The sequence below is a fragment of the Tetranychus urticae genome, chromosome 3, assembly GCF_039701765.1.
Source record: "Tetranychus urticae isolate SD_2017Ah chromosome 3, NJAU_TeUrti_SD_1.0, whole genome shotgun sequence".
NCBI classification, from domain to species: domain Eukaryota; kingdom Metazoa; phylum Arthropoda; class Arachnida; order Trombidiformes; family Tetranychidae; genus Tetranychus; species Tetranychus urticae.
Window position 1 is genome coordinate 5,645,154 of NC_142960.1, and position 5,810 is coordinate 5,650,963.

Genomic DNA, 5,810 nt, shown 5'->3' on the forward strand with positions numbered 1-5,810 from the left:
AAGGAATGAACGGTGAACCTGCGAAATAATCACAATTAGACTAAAAAAAGGTTTAAACGGTATTTACGTTGAAAGTGTCACCAGTATAGTGTTAAGGCATCAAAACAACTCAATATGATTTTAACACAAGTAAACAGTGTAAAAGGTAAAATGATGATTAGAGGGAAAACAGGCAAAAGAGGAACAGCCTTCACATAAGCCTCCAACCCACTTTTGCTTCTTCCCAATCGAGTGATACATTGACGCCATTCAATGAGATTCGAGAAAAATTTTCAGATTTAGTGTTCAGAATAGCACCAATCACTCGTTAAAAGTTGAATCCAAACAAAAAGATTCCGCAATTCAGAATTGCTCCAACTCTCGACATTTTTCGAGCATTTGACTTTCTCTACTTTGCTTTCGCTATTTTGTCCTTCTCCGTTTTCAGCCCAAACCCAACAATTAAGATTGACCAATTTAAATATTGAAATGAACGCTTGCAACTCCTACACATTTAAAAAGCCTGAAACTCTCAACAAACAAAATGAATCATTTAATTTGCTAGTTGAGAGGGCAAAAAAGTTTTTGAAATTTTGTTGCTTTTCACAAGTTTATTCAATGAATTTGCTTTTATCACTCAATTTACAAGTTGACATTCAATAATAGATCATTTTTGCAATTTGAATTGGCAACTTTTACAATTACAATTAACTAGACAAGAAAGAAACAGTTGAAAACTTGATTCATCTTTTTCTTGGCTTTCAATGTTGTTTGGCCAATCATTTGTTACCTTTATGATATTTTCATTTGTTAATAAATTGTTCAATATCAAGGATCAGTTCTATTGTTAATCATTCATCAATCACCTAAATATGATACATCAGCATCAATCATCATCTTGATTCTCATTAACTGTCCAGGTTAAAATAAACGCACTTTGTTGCCCATTTTGTTGTGTTAAACACTCTAACCTTTACAACAATTAACCCGAGTCTTTGAAGCGTAATTTTTGTTGCTCCATCCTTACCTTGACTCTCTTAATCAATTACCTTTTACCCTTAACCTTTGTCACTTCTCTCTCTCTCACTCAATGGGAAATCAATTTAATCAACAGGTAAGTCGGTAAATGATCGACATCGACATAAAGGTGAACAAAATAACGAGAAAAGTTGATCAACTTCTTTTCATCCGAAAATGTTACTTTCAATTGGATTAGTTGTTCATTTCAAGTGGATTAGAGTTAATTTTGGTTCCTCTTTTGTCAACTATTTTTTAAACCATCAAATGATTAGTAATGATTGAGATTTAAGAGGAAGATGAAGAGAAGAAGAGAAAAATCAATCATCAATTTGGATTCTCTTTGCATCTTCTTTGCCTTCTTTACCCTCGTAAGTGGTTGGTTAAATTAGACACAGATTGTCATTGAATTAATCGAAACTAATTGTAATATTGTTCAATTGATCGGCATGATTGTTGCTAGGAAAAAGCGTTTTCCTTCCCAAAATGATCAATGTTAAGATGTTAAAATGTTATGCTCGTTGCCAAAAGGTTTTATCCTTTATTGTTATCAATCGGCTTTTGGTTAACCATTTATTTATAAAACAAGCGCAAATGTTGAAGTTAGGAAGAGGCAGTTGATTGTGTTACCATTATTATCATCTATTGATATTGTTTGTTCAATCATCAGCTCTTGATAACATGATCAAGGAGAGAGAGAGAAGCTCATAATGGCTTCTTCATTGAAATTGATAACGTTTATGTAAGTTACCAATTTTTGTGCTCTCAACTGTTCATTGATGGGCTTCAATCCAAAAATATCAACAAAAGGCTTTTCACTTTGAAGAAAATTTTTCTCTTCAAATTTTCTATTCTTTTCTCTCTCTCTCTCTCTTTCTCTCCCCGGTAATCTTCATCACTCTCCCTTCTCATCTGTCATCATTATCTTTTCCTACCTTTTTGTCTTTATCAATCTTTATCAATCAATTGACTGTTGATTTGATTCAAGCAAACAGGTTCATGATTATGATGAACAAGCTTTTTATTAATAAACAGTTCACAGAGCATTTAGGGCCGATCCGATGAACCAAAAAATGTTTAAAATGTTGTTTAAATCTTTGTTAGTAGGCAATGTTTGTTTGATTTTGTTACGTCATCAACATTAACACTGTCCGATCAAAAAATTAACAATCATTTTATTCATGCGCCTTTACATTTTTTCAGATTGCATTTCTTATCTTTTTGATTATAAATTATTTTTAGTTATCTTTTAAAATCATTAAAAAACAAAAGATGGCGCTTTCTAATTAAGATTTAAAATGACATTAATCAAAATTGATTAATTTTAACAAACATTGCCAATAAACAAACATTTTGACAAACATTTTAGTTCATCGGATCGGCCCTTAAACGTTTATCTCACCTTGTTTCATGTTTATTGTGTCATGATTAACTTCATGTTTCTCCATAGGAATCATCTCTGATTATTCAGAACAAATGCATTTCATTCTAACCAAATTGCAATTGTTAGACAAAATTTGACAATGATTCAAATCAAGCTGTAACTTCAACATTCAACATTCAGACTGGATTGAGATGAAGTGAATATTATTCATTGAATAATTGAAAAGTTTTAGTCAAACCAATTGTACTTTTCCAACCTTCACAGGATCATTAATATGCAATAAATTTATAACAATATTCACTTTTTTCTCATCACAATATTCATGATAATAATCTAACTGATCTCTAATTACGGTTGAAAACAGTTTTCCCTGAGTTTGGTTGCTTGTCAAGAGAAATTCCAAGAATATCAGTTTTCTTTGTGAGATAATATTAATTTTAGGGAAAGAATTTTCAATTTAAAAGTTGAACAAAATCATATTGAGCTTGTTCTCAACTTGTTATTAATCAAATCTGATGAAAACTTTGATTAAATTGATGACGATGATGGCACAGTGTAACCTAATTATCCTTCAGCTTTTCAAACTCAATTTACACTTTACAATATCGTATTAGTTGAAAAGAGAGAAAAGTAAAAGTCGAAAATTATTCAAACTTTTTGCCGGTCAATAATCGCTAACTGAATTAACGAGACGAAACAAGAAAAAAAAATGATTAACATCATTAACCCACTTTTAATCAAGTTAACCTGTTTAAAAAGGAAGACCAAGAAGAGTTGAAATGGTAAACAATTAACAATCAAAACATTCAGTAATCATAGTGTAATTAATTTATCCAATTAAGTTAATGACGTTAAATTTTATCTCTTTAAAGGCAACACGGATAAACAAAGCTCAAAATTAATGATGTAAACAATCAATTATTGGATACAAGTTTGGTTTACCTTTTGAAAGGTAAACCAAAAAGCATATTGAAATGAGATTGTAAATCAAGATGAATCTGAATGGGCAAGGTTAATGTAATCAACTGAATCACTGGAAATGGTCAAGAGAGTGGAAAATGTTTCATAATTGAGATTCAAAGTGAAACAATTTTTTTCCGTTTCAAGTTTTTCTCTGTTTCAGCGTTTTCTGTGTAACCTTTTCTGGTTATTCATTTTGTTGACCAGTTTATTGATAAAACGTGAATTCACGCCCGATGTATAATGATTATACAAAGATAAATTCATTGAGTATATTAATAATTGTTGTTGGTTAAATGGCCGAGAGCAACAAATGTGCAACAATCTTTACCATCAACAACACCTCAAAGACCATTAGTCTTATTAGCACCAACCTTGCTTCCAACAGTTAATATGTTCACTGTTCAAGATTGCTCAGTATCTAATAGCATGTAACTTGCCTTTCATTATCACGCAATGTCTATCATTCCTATTCATCTTTCCCTTTTCTTCTTCTTCTTCTTCTCATCATTACAACTATTAAGATGAGAAACCAGAGAGCAATAATAATAATAGTAAAAGTAATGCTAATAGTGATATAGTAATGGTAATCATCCACTAAATAAGATATCAAAAGGTAGAGATGAAAAGCAGCTGAGCAACTTGGTTAAACTTATGATTGTGTAAATTTAGTTTCAATGTTTAAAGATGAAAATCACGATTATTGTTAACATTTTGTGTGTGTTAACTTTTTCTTTACTTTTTCCGCTTTTCCCTCTCATCAATTGGTCAACGATGGACAGTGTTTACCGGGTTCAATTGGTTAACTTTAGTCGATAGGTATGATCAATAAACATATTTCAACTGATCATGATCACTGAGTCAAGTGTTTTCATTGACACCAAAATTGATACCAAATGTTTGGAAAACAATTTTCATCCTATTCATGTTTGTTTAGGCGATTATTAACTATGTTAAACTATAATATGTTTCATTATTTAACCAAATGCTTTCAATAACATTGTTATTTTTCATATCCATCCAGCTCATTGCCACTTTGCTCATTAAAATTGGTGTTCCGGGTAAATCGTTTTTTTTGCGTTGTAAGTCGATGGTTGATGCAAGTATCAACTTACAAGGATAACTCCACAACTGGGTTTGGACTGAAAACCGAGAAGGAAAAACAGCAAAAGACAAAATAGCGCTTTTTTGATGATTTTTCAAAACTTGCTTGAAATTGATTCGACTTGAGCTGTTTTGGTTGACAATATTGATTGAGAAAATGTTAATATTTGATTCGGTTAGACACAAGACTAGAACACTTTTTGCCAACAAGTTCTCCTTGTCCATAGTTTCCAATTGATTTTAGATGTTGCCTTTTTGTTACAGTTGCATTTGTCGGTTGAAGTTGGAAGCCACCACAACATTTTAACCAAATTATTATTAAAGGTGATATTTGATTGTCTTTCATAGAGGTTTGACAATCTATTTGCGTCTTCTTTATTGACATCAACATTGCCATCATCATTGTAATAGTCGTCCTTTCTCTTGATTAAGAATTAGCTGGATTCCCGTCCTTTTCTGATTTTTTTCTCGAAAAAATGTAAAAATAGCAAATTTTCAGGATAGCTTTTACATTTTAATCAGTTTAAAACAACAATTTTACCAACAAAAGTCATAAACGACTATTAAGATATCAACTAATTGAGTTCAGTTAACTTTTGACCAATGTCCACTGAATAAATTTAGGATCGCGAGTCATACCAACCATTTTGTATCCATAACATTCTAGTGCTTCAAGAACGAGCAAAAATGGATAGTAACAGATGTACGTGTAAGCATGTTTATCTTTTTTCACTTTACGTCCATCAGCTGGAAGACCTGAATTACGACTTAAAACTATATTGTCCAGGCCAGAGATCAGCATCTCATCCCTTGTGGTTAGTTTACATTCAGTGGCTAAAAAGTTACCCTCGAGAATTACATGCATCTTTAACGGTTAAGATGAGGGCTTGAAACAAATTCAACAGATGACAAGGAAATTACTAGAAAAATAAAAAAACATATTTATCAATAAAACAAAAAACATTTGAAATCTTATTTGTACTTACATGATACAACAAATATTTTAACACACTACGTAATTACAAATAACACAGAATGTCCAACCATCAGCAGATCGAGAATCCACAAGAAAAGCAATTCAACAAACCAATAAAATTAAAAAATAGTTAAACTGATTGGTATAAACCAATTTATAAATAAATCTGATCATCATCAAGTAGCCGTTAAAATATCAATCTTTTGATACCTAAGATATCTTGTAAGATATCGATATGCAAATGTGCTTTAAACACAGGCGCGCTTTTCAATTGAACCAAAAGCACTAACAAAATCTTAACTAAAATTGGAAAATTGTTTCTCCTTGAAACATCTAATGAACTAATGAACTAAAAGTGTCATTTTCATGCTTTCTGTGAGTCAACCAATC

The 5,810-nt window shown here is 31.3% G+C and overlaps 1 long non-coding RNA gene across 1 annotated transcript; it reads right to left on the reverse strand.

Moving 5' to 3' along the window:
- Positions 1-4,936: 4,936 nt before the first annotated feature.
- Positions 4,937-5,572, reverse strand: LOC149093245 (uncharacterized). The gene is made up of 2 exons (XR_016200288.1): positions 5,431-5,572; positions 4,937-5,364 (listed from the first exon to the last, which is right to left on the reverse strand). It is a non-coding gene; the product is annotated as an uncharacterized LOC149093245 (long non-coding RNA).
- Positions 5,573-5,810: the final 238 nt, after the last annotated feature.